General features: G+C 45.4%; 1 non-coding gene across 1 annotated transcript; it reads left to right on the forward strand.

The window, feature by feature from the left end:
* On the forward strand, positions 1–71 carry TRNAG-GCC (transfer RNA glycine (anticodon GCC)). The gene has a single exon. It is a non-coding gene; the product is annotated as a tRNA-Gly (tRNA).
* Positions 72–16,069: the final 15,998 nt, after the last annotated feature.

Here is a 16,069-nt window from a genome sequence, read left to right on the forward strand (position 1 = left end):
GCGTCGGTGGTTCAGTGGTAGAATACTCGCCTGCCACGCGGGTGGCCCGGGTTCGATTCCCGGCCGACGCACTCTTCTTTTTTTTTGTATGTGCGCCGGCAGTCTGTTTTGTCTAGTAATTTACTTCTGCCATATTCACAAAACCCTCCTCTATTTTAGATGCACAGCATACTCATGGAAATGGAATAAAACTCATGGAATAAAAATTGCATATTTACATGAAGATGTTTCTTGCAAAGTATAGCTTCTAAAAGCTATATTATAAATATGTGTACTTAGAAAAATCTACAGTTTTAATGCACTCCTCAACGTCTTAGAATTCATGTTAAAAAAAAAAAGTTAGGTACTTTTTTATACAGAGTTTAATGGCGCAAAAGCAGCTAAGACTGCAGTCACTGAAACCAAGGTGCATGGGGACAACCACATGCCGCCAGTGAGAAATTTGGAGTTTGTGGGTTTGGCTTCCACCAGTGGCATGTGGAATTTTTTTTTTCTGCTTTTATGAATCACACATTGATGAAAACTATACAAATAAAAAAAAGACATCCCCTATGTACTCCACGGTTTCAGCAACCGTTGCTTCCATCGTGCATGTCAGAATGAGCACCTCTTTCCACTTCCTTGTCTGCTTGTCCTTAAGGAGGTACCTATGTTCTGTTCAAAAGCTAAAAAAAAAAAAAAATCATTCTACTGTCATTCATCACGAAGTGATGAGTGTTAGCAATCACAGAAAAAGTGAAAGCTGAGAAAATCAACCTGAAAGTTGATTCCTTCATTTGCGTCGTTTAGCGCTTCGTGTGCTTTTGCTTTTGGTGAGAGAAATGCGGCATTGCTACCAATGGAAGCTCAGACTAGCGCTTTAACTACTTCTGCCTTCTGATCTTTCTCCTCTTGGTGGTGATGTTTGAGATGGCGATGCTGTGGCATCTGAAATCCACAGATTTCACAATGCACCGGGGCCATCAGAAGTGCATTATTTTCTAAGTTTGTACTCCACATTTCACGATTATTTTTTATGATGAGACAGATGAAGACCCAAGGGTTACGAAAAGTGTTGATAATGTGCAGTAGCTACGCAAACAGAATCACATTTCAGTTGTATGTATTCATCTTCGATAACGTGCACTCATTTGTTGTGGTGGTGATAATCATGGCCTTATGATCCGAGAAGTCATTTGACAGTCGTGACTGCCCCGGACTTCCTCCGAGTTACCTGTTCTCGGCACATATGAATTCTACCAAAGCCAGCGAGCGGGAACTGAACATAGTGGGGCAACAGCTATGAGCACGTATATTCTGGGTTGGTTACATGTGAATGTCTTCTTCCTCCGACATCCCCGCAGCTCCCCGCTGAGAGGGACCCAGCGTCCCTTTTTGAAGAGTGCATGGTGGGGGTGTTTTATGGCTTTGGCTCCTACTTTTTTGCCATTTCGTGTGTGGAGGCCTCTGAAGCCCAGCTGTAGCATTTGCTTGCCATTCCTTTATACAGAGAATTCTATTTTTACCTTGGGGAATTTAAAGAATTCCTGTGAGCAAACTACTGGCCTAATCGAGGGCAAACTTCCCTCACGGGGTAGCATAGTATGGTCTACGTTATTTGAGACGTAATTAAACATTGGTACTTGCCTGCATTTCCTGAAATTAAGAAGAAACTGCTGTCAACTGCGAGTAAAGCTGTCACAGACGTGGGCCAAGCAGCTGGTTTGACAGGGCGCGCCATCTGCCGGAAGGCGAGGCAAACGACGTCCCGGCTCAGTGGATGGGAGGGTAGCGCGCTGGCTTCGAAGATGCGGCTCGTCTGCTCGTTGAAATGAATGCGACAAGAAAGAGTCGTCGCTGATAACATTATAAACCACGGCGAAAATGTGACATCGATAGCACTGCACACAATAACGCTAACTTGTCGCTTGTGGTCGCGCGTTTGTTTCGGCGGCATCTGCTTGCGACAGTTGGTTTGTTCTGACGACTTTGAGTTGCTTTCCGTTCTGTGCCTGCGGAAAAGATTAACAGTTTGTGTTTGAATCGTCACGTATCGTATTTTCTATTACGAGTGTGGTGATATGCCAGGGTACTCAATGAACCAAAAGGCTGCAGCTGTGTCGTGGCTCCTTGCATCTGGCTCGATCCACTTCGTATGCACAAAATTCAAAGAAAAATTTCGCCGTCGCCCTCCCTCTGAAAGTTCTGTGCTGAAATGGAAAAGCACCTTCCTAGGAAGAGGCAGTGTCGTGAGAAAGAAGAGAACCGATGCAGGTAAAACCCATTGCAGCATCGCCGATGCCTTTGAAGGCGCATTTTTGTCTGACTCGCAGTTGTCCTGCAAGCGCGCTGAGCTGTTGTTCAGCGTGTCGCCTGCAACTGTTCATCGAGCTTTGAAGCTCAAAGGCTACTATCCGTACAGAATGCGAACTGCGCAAGAGCTGTCGGAAGGTGACAAGGAGCGTCGCCTTGACTTCTGCCGTGCGCAAGAACAACGCATAGCCGCGGGTGTACATCTCCAGTTCCTAATATTTTCAGATGAAGCCGTTTTCCATCTTGATGGCCGGGTCAATAAACAGAACACACGGTATTGGGCACAGACTACCCCAAGATTTTTTTCAACAAGGAATGTGCAGTCCCCACGTACAGTTGTTTGGTGTGGACTCTGGCGCGAAGGACTCGTCGGTCCATTTTTTTTCGAAGACACAGTTACCGCTGATGAATATTTGGACATGCTCAAAAATCAGGTCCTTCCCGAACTGGAAGACAGACACATGCAGAAGGAAGTATGCATATTTCAGCAGGATGGGGCTCCGGCCCACTACGCTAAAAGGGTCCGCAACTGGCTCAACAGCACTTTTCCGAACATGTGGGTGGGACGAGGCTCGCCCAACATGCCATGGCCTCCCCGTTCGCCTGATTTAACTCTGTGCGACTTCTTTTTGTGGGGCTATTTGAAAAGCAGAGTTTACAGCCGGTGTCGAGTGCCAACCTAGCTCAAGCAGCAGATTGAGGATGCGTGCTCAAAAGTCACGGACCCCATGAGGGCATTGGTTTTCAGAAGCTACGAAGAAAGGCTGCAACGATGTATTGACGCTGCAGGAGGGCACTTCGAAGTTTGAGCACATTTTCTTGCAACCTAAGATACCCAGCCCACCCTCTACCCATCCTTTTCAGGCTGCAGCACCATGTCACTTTGACACAGGCGAAACGCAAGAACGCCCGTGTACTGTGTGATGTCAGCGCTTTTTAAAGAACCTCGGGTAGAAATCATTCTGGAGCCTTCAACTGCGGGGCATTTCATGGACCACGACGCCGAAACGAACGCGCCACTACAAGCGACAAGTTAGCTTTATTGTGTGCAGTGCTATCGATGTCGCATTTTCACCGTGGTTTTTAGTGTTATAAGAGACGACTCTTTCTTGTCGCTTTCATTTCGACGAGCAGACGAGCTGCATCTTCGAAGCCAGCGCGCTACCCTCCCATCCGCTGAGCCGGGATGTCATTTGCCTTGCCTTCCGGCAGATGGCGCGCCCTGTCGAACCAGCTGCTTGGCCCGTGTCTGCGACAGCTTTACTCGCAGTTGACAGCAGTTTCTTCTTAATTTCAGGAAATGCAGGCCAGTACCAACATTAATTACATCTCAAATAATGTAGACCATAATATGCTACCCCGTGAGCGAAGTTTGCTCTCGATTAGGCCAGTAGTTTGCTCACAGGAATTTTTTAAATTCCCCCAAATAAAGACAGAATTCTCTGTATGTATGTCTTGTGGATAAATGACCTAGCTATATATACTGTGACTGTTAACATCTCACAAACCGCTCACTACTGCACATCAGCACTCAGTTGGCTGACCGTGGCTCAAACTGCAGAGGAAGTTTTCATTACAGTCATTAATGCAATGTCAAAAATTTGTGAGGCATGTCAATCAGGCAGAAAAGAAAGGGTGCCATCACTCAGCCATTTTCACATTCCTGTGCTGTCTTGTGCTTAAATGCAAAAACTGAATCACCTAGTTGGTGCAGTGTAGATTTTTTTCTCATGCCCATATTAACGAGAAAAAAATATACGGGCCCTAATGGGCACTGTGCATTTTCACCTCCTCTGTTGACCGGACAGAGTTTTCAAATTAACAAGATGTAAATGTAATGAAAAAGTGTGGTTCCCAGAGAAATCGTCCACAATTCGAGTCTCACATATTAACAGGGGTCGTATTAATGAGGCACGGATGCATTTGCACAATTAGTGCATATTAGTAGAAATATGCAATTTGTATTTGAGGCTGTTACCATTAGATTTGTATTCAATTTGGCTTTTAGCTACACAATTCGTGTTCGGTTTGGAAAAAAGCTATTCGCACCTAGACTCCTAGTTATTTCTGGGTAAAACATTTGTAGTGTAAGCTAATTCTTTTCTAATATTTCTGAAGTATTCAATTTACTGACAAGTGTTAAATATTTCTTAAATGATGGACAAAAAATAACTGAAAGCCTGCAGCTTAAACCCACTCAGCAAGCAGAAACTAGCCATTACAGCACATAATAATCCATATTCACATACACCTTCTGAATTCCAAGAGAAGGCAAGTGTGTCAGGGGACAGATGCGATTAATAAGTCTGCGGGGACACGGTGGGCGCAGCTGGCAAAGGACCGGGTTAATTGGAGAGACATGGGAGAGGAGTTAGCCCTGCAGTGGGCGTAGTCAGGCTGATGATGATGATAACAAACACCTTTAGCCTCATACCACAGGCTCATGCTTATGTACCCACTAAAAGTGTCCAAGTGCTAGCGATGAATTGATAACAAAGTTTTGTTTTTAAATTTGACATATCAATCATGCAATTTGCAACAAGCACAAGCTAAGAGATGTAATAGTGAAATTCAGACTAATGTTAATACCTAAAGTGACCATATTCCTCAGACCCCAAAGCGAGACATGGGGGGGGGGTGCCTCTGACTGACACAGCTAGTAGTTTAGAAATGCACTTTTTATTATTCTATCTATATTATGCAGCATTTCGTTGCCTAATGCTTCCTAATACCTAATACTTCAGCCTTGAATGGGTCTTCTTGAAGAGTCTTTCATTTTTGCAGATATGTCCGTGGTAGTGTTCACATGTCATGTGCATATCCACTTTGAGCATCAGCATCACTTTAAGTGTCGTCACTTGAAGTTGCGTTTTCTCTGCAGACCAGAGCTTGTTCATCAGAGAAAACACCCTCTCTAGTACTGGTGAATTTTTTCCTTGCAAGCACATGCAGTATTTGATGATTGCCGTCATGTTGCAAGACACATCATTCATCTCAAAGTGCTGCAGAACATCCACCCACCATTCCCTGACCAGCTTCTTCTGACTCTTCCATTCCTCTAGTTTTTCAGTCGTGACATAACATGAAACATTACAGGCTTCATCAAATAAAGCATACTCGTCAAGACGGATGTGACTGAACTCTGAAGTTATCAGCTGCTCACTTCATTGCACATTGTCCTAAAGTGGTGCAGATTCAAGAGAGGCCCATGAGAGACTGCTGAGCTCATCAAACTGGTTGCAGCATTGCTTTAGATACGAAGTGCGGGTCTGGTAGAACTTCCTCACAACTTCTGCTGCTGATCCTCTTCTAACGTCTCCTAGTTCCTCAAGTCAAGTGATGTTATCCTGGAATCCACACTTGATGGAAACAATGCCTGCTGAAGTCTGTCTTGGACTTTGGTCTGCAGCTGGTTCAGTGCTTTGTGAACTTCAATGCCAGTGCCTAAGTCCCCTTCAATTTGCAACACAGTTGCTTGAAACATGGCAGCCTGGCTGTGTAGAAAGTAGAGCCACAGCTCTCCACATGGTTTTTCAAAAAATGACTTAATCAGAGAGGGGAATTTGTCTGCCGACAAAAAGAATGACTTCAAAGCCGGAAGGAGCTTGAAAGCACTCTCTGAACAGCTGGCATTAATGCCAACCACCTCATCTTGCTGTAGCCCAGAAGCCACCGGTACTGCTCAGATGTGAAGTAACAAAACTCCTTGAATGACTCCACCCGCACTGTATAGATGTAAAAGTATGAGTACAGCCTAATCACAGCTTAATCACAGCTTAGAGCTTAATCACAGCTTAGAGCTTAATCACAGCTGCCACTTGATCAAGAGGCAGGCAGTCAGCAGCAGTCTGGATGGTGTGCACAATGTGTGCTGCATAGCGCACTTTATCTTTTCAGTGACGAAGCACCTTGCATTCTTGAGAAGACGTTCTTGCCATTCCACGTGGCACCACCGAAGTTGCAGTTCGCATTGTTAGCGCTGAAAGCAACCAGTTTCGATGCAATGTTGCTGACTTCCAGTGCGTTTATGATGTACAGGGTCGTTCACTCTTAGAATGCCGCTGCGTGCTGCCTGCGCTCCCTGGGGCGCCTCTGGCGGGCACCGTAGAAACTATTGCGCAGGAGCAGTGAGAGCCGCAGGTGGGGCTTCGCACGTCGTCTGCTACAGTGTGCCCTGTATTGCGATGAAGTGGGCTTCAATTTTGCATTGCGGTCGCAAAACGTCGATCGGAGAAACGTTTCTGACTAAATAAAAGATTGCTGAGAAGCCGATGAGCTGCTTTTATCCCGTCGCAGCAGCAGTAGCAAAGTCTTCTGTGTGCCTGGTGCAGTTGATCTGAAAATATTTTAAATATTTGGTGTCTTGCTGAGTAGCTGGCAATAAATGTTAGCAAACAACTGCTGTTGTCTGCTGAAATTTCAAATGCATCAGCATTTGAAAACAATCCATAACGTTTATGAGGACCTCAGTTTTCATCTTTGCATGGCTTTAAGTAGTTTCTAAGCGGGTATTTATTACAGTTCCAGGTGCCGTAGCAAAGAGTGCCGTACTGTGTTCCCGCTAAGTTCCAAGTGTGGCTGGCATATCGAAGCAGAACCTCTTGAATCGGGTATGTGGACAATTCAGTCCACCGCCTTTCAGTCTACCTCTAAGGTTTCCATCAAGGCTTTTGGATGAGCGCTAAAAGCATAATCTTTTCTCCGGTGTACCGTGATACTGAAGCTTCCCGGTTGCGAAATTTCTATGACGAAATTTGCCTATAGACGTAAACGGTCAGGACACCGTCTGCCACCGAATGGAACTGCTTTCGCGAGTCATTCGGCGATTAAGACTACAAGAACATTGCCTTATCACAACTGTGACCCAAAATGTGTATCCCGCCTGTCTAGGACAAGAGCACAGATGCGTCTGGTCACTTAAATGTTTTCTGCATGTGGGCTACACTAAACCGAAATGTTGAGTGTGCCGGAGGACAAAAGGCAGCTAATTATGGATTTAAGTCTGAGGGGCTACTCGCATTAACGAATTGCAGCAGAAACCAATCGTGCAATTCACACAGTGAACAGAATAATTAATGCATACCGGAATGAAGGCAGGCATCAGGATGCCCCTCGTCGGCCTCTTGGCAGAGTGACGACAGATCAAGAAGACAGAGAGCTAGTAGCTAGTAGCTACTGTGGCAGATAACCCAAAGAGGTCTGTACGGGAGCTGCAAGTGGAGCTAGGTTTGAAACATGTTTCTGCCACTACAATAAAATGCCGCCTCTACGAAGCTGGCCTAAAGAGCAAAACTGCTGCACAGAAGCCGTTCCTGCATGCTCAAAACAAGGCGTAACGTCCGCAGTTTGCCCAAGACCGTGCGGATTGGTCGGTGAAGAACTGGAAGAGCGTCGTCTTTACGGACGAGTCTACTTTTTCTACTAGATGGGACCAAAGAGCTTGAGTCTGGCGCCCCATCAACACGAGGTATGTGGCTTTGTTCGTAAACCTTTCTTATAAATTAATGCGTGGCAGCTTTGAAGAACTTTTTTTAGGAAAATTATTCAGTTTGCAATTTAGCGTTCTGATGAATGTGCATACTTTGCATAATATACTTTTCAAATGCGCAGCAGCTCATTGTTTTTAACAGCATCAAGCAAAGACTGATCATTGTGTCCGGCTTAGCTGTATATGTCTAAAGCCAGTAAAAACAAACTTGAATACAGAAAGCTTGATCACAGTTGCGCGCAATCCATTCTGATTTTGACCTTCTTATTTAGAAGCATCGATTGCGAACAGCGTAAAAAAAAAAAATTGTGTTGTGCATTGTGGACTGCTTGGACAGCGATACTTTTCCATGCACGAGGTGCTCACGCTAAACTACAGGTCAAAAATGCATACATGCAGGTTGAAGTGTCAATTCTCAATTTTTTTTATTGTTTCTCAGCCACTTGGCAGCGCAGCCGATTGACGCAAAGGCGGTAAGCTAAAAAAGCAGCCAAGCCATTATTTTTTTCAGTTGCATGTGGTAATTATCTTGGCTTCTAGGAATACAAGTTCCGTTGGCAGACTCAATGATATTAACACATAGTATGCCTTCAGAATTATCCCTTCCTTGAAATTCGGTTTCGGATGGCTGATGTATAATCCTCATAACAAATGTATGCACATAACAAATTTACATGTTATTACATCAAACAAATGCATTTTAACAAAAGACAATTACTCCTTCTACGACACTAGAACACAGTGATTTTTTCACGGCAACAGAGCGAAGAAGAATATAGTACCTGCATTCCGGTTTTCTTGCAGGTATATGCTGCAATTCATACAACGAGTTGGCGCAAATGGAAGGACCTCTGTGACTGTGCGTGGGGCACCATGACGAAGGATGGCTTTGGACCTCTTGTCCGAATACCCAGGCGATGCACATCGGAGGGCTACTGCTCTATACTGGACGATGTGGCTTTGCCATTTCTGGTAGTGTACTTGTTCCCTGACATGGACTTCGTTCTTCAACACGACCGCTCCCCAATACACACATCCAAGAAGGTTGCCTCGCACCTGCAGAACTGGGGAATGGTCATGATGGATTGGCCTCCACAATCGCCACACCTCAACATCGAGAACCTATATGGGGGAACATTAAACTTGTGTTGTCGAGTCAAAACCTGCATGGTTTGTTGGCAGACCAATTGTGGGGAGCAGTCCAAGAGCATTGGGAAGCATTAAGGCCCAATGTTCACCTCTGCACTTCACTCTAGAGCTCCCTTCCTGGCAGGATGAGAGCTGTTGTAGATGCCGGCGGCGATGTTACGTGCCACTAGGCCTTCAAGAGTATGACCTAGAGTCAAACTTGAGTTGAGCTTGAGTTGAGACGAATAAACAAGGCCGAGTGTGCCGAAGGCCTTGTTTATTCGTTACCAGTGACATGTGGGAAACGATACATAGGGCAGACTGGCAGGTGCATGAATGAAAGGCTACTAGAACACAAAACTAATTTCGAGCAAGCTTGCTGGAACCTGGGAATTCATTGCAGAGATTGCCCTTCAACAACTTGTGCACCTGATTTCCAAAAATGTAGAGCTTTGGCTAATCGCAAAGACCAATTAGTCCGTGAAATAATCGAGGCAGCTTCGATAGCTAGGCAGCGCGGTGATTGTGTCAGCACGCCGTCTGTTGCTTTAACAAAGAAAGAATTCGACATGTTAAAAATGTGATTATAAATCTCTCTGATTATTTGACTTAGGTTGTCATTTTAGGATGCTTGAATGATATGGTTGTGACGCATGTGTTTTGAGGGTGTGAAGAAGGTATAAGAAGCAGTGTTTCTTCGAAATAAAAATCAGTTGTAAGTCAGCGCTTGTCTCTTGTCCCGCTGCTTTGCGCTGTTCCATCACAAATGAATAACCAACATGCCCAAGCTGCTGTCCTGGTTGATAACCTTGCTGGCAGTGCACAACAGAGAAATCGGCCTATAGTTCATCACCAGACTATATCACCAGACTATAGTGTTCTATCTTGCACGAACTGGGAATGACATTTCAGGTAACATGCATACCAGAAAAATGGCACTTCTTTGTGACATGTTTATGCAATTGCATTGATCAGAGACCAGTGTGTGATTTTCTCTCTATGCATCTGTTATTTGAAATGTCATTCCCAGGTTGTGTACCAAAGATGGAAGTTTCCTGTGTAATGAGCAGCTGCTCTGTCCCTCTTTGCTGTCTTTTGCATCATATCCATTTTGTTGTAAGCCGTACAGCGCAAAAAATCAATGGCATGAAACCCCCCTCCCCGCAGCTCAGAAATTGGTTGGCTGAATATCTGCTGAACATCCTCTGAATGCCTAGGTTTTATCATATGTGGGCATGATATGAGTGTTATATGGACATCCACTATGATCATAATGAAGATTGTATGGACATTATATAAACATAATATGAGCTTTTGTGAACATCGTATGGACATTTGATATCTTGTGGAGGATATTATATGAACATCCATTGGACGTAACTTGGTTGGCTGGGTAGTGAACTGGTATAACCTGGCCAGACGACAGCAGTGCAGCATGCAGTACTGATTCTTTTGGAGGGAACAGCCTTTCTCAGCCCATTCTTTGTAATCGGCTGTCTCATACACCTTTATTGGTAGTTATAACCTAATTTTGAAGGTTTCTCACTTCGACATGATGAAAATTGCACAGCAAAAACATGCAATCTGGAAAGGACAACTTTGTGACTGTCAGTCAATTTGCTGAACATGGCTTTAACCCTTTCACTGCCAGGTTTTTTTACTCACACCTGCACACACCCTGCCGGGTTTTTTTCGCATGTTAGTTTCCTGGAAATTTTTTGCTAGTAACGCACTAAAATGCTCTGCAGGACATGTAGACATGTTTATTCAGGATAATCTTATAGATATTAGTTGTAATGAATGAAATCTTACAGCACCAATCTGGCCTGTCGGATTTCCTCTTCTTACGCGGATTTTTCGGTGGCAGCGGGACTTCATCGCTGTCATCACTCGACAAGGCACTTAGGTGGGCTCGTTCCTCGTTCTCATTATCATTGGACTCCGAATTCACAAGCAATTTTGAAGTTCTTCGTCCGTCGAAGTGCGGACGAGTGTGGCACATTGCCTCACACGGCTCCTGTGCGCAAACCAAAACGAAGCGACTGGGATGCGACGGATGTCGAAACATGCGCGCTATCTGCTGTGTAAAATTTGCCCTACAAGATCTATGAGTTTATAGCGTTTCTCCATAGATGGCGCTACATGTTTGCATCGTTTATTTTTACACGAGTATTATCGGGAGCGGCAGGGGGTGAGTTAAAAAGCCAACACGAGTTAACTCGGGAGAGGCAGGGGGTGTGTATATCTGGTAGCCCGAGTTATCTCGGGAGTGGCAGATTAAGGGTTAAAGTAGTACTACTGCGTAGCACGTATTACGCTGCATGTCCCTATCTTCGATGGAGTACTACTGTGTTTAGGATACCAGTTTTTAGTTCACGAAGTGCAGCAAGTTCTCATGTATACTAGAGCACAGAATGCTGGCTTGACTGCTAGTCTTGTTGCCGACATTTTTGTCTGAAAGCAAAGGTTCCCATGTGATCCAGCCAACCTTTACAGTATCGATAACCAGTGCTTGATTTTCCTCAGTCAACCACACCTTAAAAGACAAGCATTATTTTCAATAGCTGCAGTGAACCAATAAGGTGCTCTACCTTTTTCACACGTTATTTAATTATCTAGAGTAGAGGGTGCTGTATGCAACACACTTACGAGACCATAAAGGCACATATTGAAAAAACAAGCAAAATACAAGCACTTAATTTACAACCAGTAATGTATATAAGGAAAACATCATAAAGAATGAACTGCTATTGCATAAAACAAAAACATCTGCTTAGGTAGTAGTTGCAGCAACTCATGATGCACTTAACACACATAATGCACACAATATGACAGCATGTAATACAAAATCAACTCTTACCATTGTGACAAAAATCTATATGTGATAAGTATACGTCAGGTAGTTCTGTGTTCCGTTGCAGTTTACCAATAGAATTCATATTTTTGTTTTCAATTTTTAATGTGATTCTTCATTTTTTTTTTGTTTGTTAATCTCTAGCCACCTTACTGAAAGCCTTTGTGAGCCTGTAAGGTGCAAATAAAGAAATGTTGTGCAAGGTGTGAATGTTTCTTTTTTTACTGCGTTACCATGGGGACAGCTTGGGAAGATTGCAGGGAGTGGCAGAAAAAGGCCATTGTGGGGGATTATCCAAGGAGCAGGTTAGAGTGCAGGGAGTGGCAGAAAAAGGCCGTTGTGGGGGATTATCCAAGCAGCAGGTTAGAGTGTGTGATGAATTGAGAAGCACCACCTATGCTTCATTAAATGTGCCCATGACACTGCTATATGCATTACAGAAGCAGCAACTCAAAGTCAGAAGAAGCACATTAATGTCCCCACCAACTAACACAGGGCACCCTGGATGCTTCCTGCAAAGATGAGCGTGACAACTCTGCCGCAGGTATGTGGCGTCGTCACTGTACAAGCTTACCTGGCGTGATATGGGGGGCATGTGAACAGTGGGAAAGTTGAATTGGTACAGCCGTCACTTCCCGACACACACTGTAGCAAAACAACAATGGAGCCTGAATCTGGGGTAAGCAGGTGGTGACGCACTACAGCCTTGCTGGGACTCCCAGGTGCAGTGCTAGAATGGTCTCTTGTAGCAGGAGAGGCTCACACGCTGAGGTGGACAGATGGAGTAGACTGATTTCTTGAAGTAGCAAGGTTCGGGCAGGGAGTAAGCCTTAACGTAGATGGAGGCAAAGCTTTCAAGCTTCCTGCAGTTCCATTGATAGGATAGGATAGGATAAACTTTATTGCTCTAATTTACAGATATTATGGTCGACAGAATTCTTCCATCTTCTTCTTGTTGATGGCCTGGTTCTGTCTCACAGGACCGGCGCCCTTATTCCAGGGCACCGCTGAGTTTGGCTGCTCGCTGAGCATGGATGACCAACCCTCGTTGGAGGGCTGGGTTGCCGCTGGAGAGCAAACTCTCCCATTGCTCTGCACTCGGATTTTCGATCCCGTGGAATGCTTTGTTTCTGTCGCACTCCCAAGTGGTATGCCTGAACTTGGGAAATTAAGAAAAGTGATTTATTTTCCCATAATAATTGCTTTGGGGACCTCAGTAAGCAGAATAAACCTTTCATTAAAAAAAAAAAATTTCGAACTGTGTTTTTGTAGCCGTCCTACATATAGAACACTGGGCACATATACTACTCCTTTGAATGATACAATTTGAAGCATTTGACATGGACTCCGATGTCGCATTTTTCACAACGTGTAGTGGTCTTCCCATGGAAATGAGCACACCTTGTTTGCTTGTCTTGAGGAATCACTATGTGGTCAATGCGGTCAGGTCGGCTTTGGGCTTCCAGTAAAGATTGCCGGCTTTTTCCACACAATGGCTTGGTGCCACAACTCTTCATGTATGACATCGCTATCGTCCTTCGAAATGTGAGGAGCTCTGTTTTGTTTGTTCCCATTCTGTATAACTGGAATGCATTGTGCACACATGCATCAACCAAATACGTCAGGAGTGAAGAATACCCCTTTGTGGTGTTCGCGGGTCCCGGCAAGGAAGAAGCGATAAGAACACTGCGTAGTACTTTACTGGGCAACAGCTGAGATGCCTTCTCCCGCGGCGCTCATGCAGGCGCTCGCTTTTGTACAGCCACTGCTGACGTCACTTGGCGCGTCATAACGCGTCGCACTCAGCCCACACGGAACGCCGGCACGCGTCTCACTTGGCTCACCCAGAACGCCGGCACGCGTCTCTCTCGGCTCGCCCAGAACGCTGGCACGCGTCACCCTTCTTTCCTCTAATGGCTGTGTGGTACTTGGAAATATTTTGGTCTAGTCTATCAACTCCTCCCATGTTGCCATTGTACCTCGAAATCAAGAATGGCTGCTCCACTTTGACTTTGGACCTGTTCTCTCTCTAATATCTTTTTACCATTTGCATTAGTTCGACCCCGTGAGCATTTGTTCTTTGAGGCACGAGGCTTTGTGTTCTGCTTTCCCTACTTTGTAGGGGTACACTGCGGCATCCGTGTATACCGTGTTCGCCTTTGTTAATTGCTAGACATTTTTCTACATATTTTGCTCGGGCATTTCGCCTGGCTGCGTGTAGGCTTGGGTCCATATTTTTGGGTAGCGAGCTCACTTTTATGGTGCTGAGGAATTTATCGGGTATGCTCGCTGTTCTCTGTTCCAATCTTTTTACGTCCTGGTACCCCAGTCTTTTGAGGAGCGATCTGCCGGTGGTTGTCTGCTGGAGCCTTTCTTGTTGCATCTCGAATTGTGCTTCTTTGAGTTCCTCGAACGAGTTGTGTATTCTGAGGGCCAGCAGCTTCTCCGTTCATGTGTTGGCTGGGAGATGGAGAGCTGTCTTGTATACTTTTCTTATGATGGTGTTGGCTTGATCTTTCTCACCCGTGTTGATGTTGTAGCACGGGAGGGAGTATGTGACTCGGCTGATCACGAGGCTCTTGACCAGTTTTATCATGTCCCCCTCCCTCGTGCCACTTCTTCTTTGCAACACTCGGGTGATCATTCTGGCCACTTGTGTTGTTGCTTGTTTAAGGAGGCCGATTGCTTGGGTGCATCTCTGGTTGTTTTGCACCCAACCCCAGTATCCTGATCCGTTCACTCTCTGGTACTTTTTACCCTTCGAGGATGACGTGAGGCTCCCTTCTGTCCACCTTCCTCACCTGACTCTTAGGAGCTCAGACTTTTCCGCCGAGCAGGAGAGGCCTCTTTCCCTGACGTCCTCTTCAACGCATGTCGCTGCTGCTTGTAGATGCTCTTCTTTTTGGCTGAGTGATCCTTGGTTGGTCCAGATTGTAATGTCGTCGGCATATATGGCGTGTTGTATGCCTTCGATTTCCTTCATTTTTCTTGCCAGCCTTATCATTGCAATGTTGAAAAGTATCTGTGAGATGACTGATCCCTGCGGGGTTCCCTTGTTTGAGGTGTGGAATTTGTCGCTCCGCAGTTCTCCCAATCCCACCGTTGCTGTATGATTGGAGAGGAAGGTGTTCACATAGCTGTGTATCTTCTTTTATCATTTTTTTATTTCTTATTTATTTTTTCTCTTAGGTCAGCGCATGCGCTACTTTCGCTCAGGTTCCGTTCACTTGGTTGGTTTTGGCTTTCTTCGTCCGTCGGAAGTTAGCGCCTGTGTTGTGGGTATATCTCTCCCCTTTTGTCAGTCATCCTGGTTTTGCGCTACTCTTATGTTATGGACTGTGTATCTTCTTGCCGCTGTCCAGGCCGTTGAGCCCTTCCAGAATGGCTGCGTGGCTAATGTTGTCGAAGGCTCCTTTGCCATCCAGGGCCATTATCACGTTTTCCCCGTTATATGGAATGTTGCTGAGGACCTCTTCTTTTATCTGTTGGAGGACATCTTGCATGGATAATTTGGTGTGGAAACTGAACATGCTGTGGGGGTACAGATCTTTGTCTTCCATGTGCTGTTGCAGTCTTCTTGTTACAACTCGCTCATAGAGTTTGCCAAGGCAAGATGTGGTCGGAGATTTTCCACCTGTAGTTTCTTCCCGGGCTTGGGTATCATTACTAATTCCGCGTGCTTCCACTCGTCCTGCACTATTCCTGCAGCCCAGTGCGCGTTGAGGAAGTCCGTCAGCTGTGTGACCGCCTCATCGCTAAGGTTGCGGATTAGCGCGTTTCTGATTTTGTCTGCGCCCGCTGCCGTGTTCCGGGTGGATGCCTTGATTGCCGCAAAGATCTCCTCCCTGGTTATCGGCCTATCCAGGTCTGGATTCTCTTGGCCTCGGTATTCTCCGGTGTACGCGTCTGGTCGCTCCGTCCCATAGCACTTTACGCGGACCTTTTCTAGTAACTCTTTGTTCGTTGCTTTGAATTTGTGGACTGGCTTTTGGATGGCTTTGGTGCTTTTCATTTTGGTTTTAGTGGGGTTCATTAGGGCCTTGAGGATCCACCACATTTTTGCTATGCTGAGGGTGCCGTTTAGTGAACTGCTAAACTGCTGCCAACTCTGTCTAGCAATCTGCGTTTCATATTCCTCTGCCTCTTTGGTGATTTCTGCAATTTTCATCTTTAGTTGTTGTTTCTTCCACCTTTTGGTGAGTCCCCGTCTTGCTTCCCAATTGAGGAGTCGCGAATCCACCTCCGGTATTTGCTCTGTTCTTTCCACTTCTTGAGTGTATCACTGCTGTATGTCTTTCAGCTGTTTG

This window comes from Amblyomma mixtum, chromosome 5 (genome assembly GCF_055824585.1).
Source record: "Amblyomma mixtum isolate Tamu chromosome 5, ASM5582458v1, whole genome shotgun sequence".
NCBI lineage: Eukaryota > Metazoa > Arthropoda > Arachnida > Ixodida > Ixodidae > Amblyomma > Amblyomma mixtum.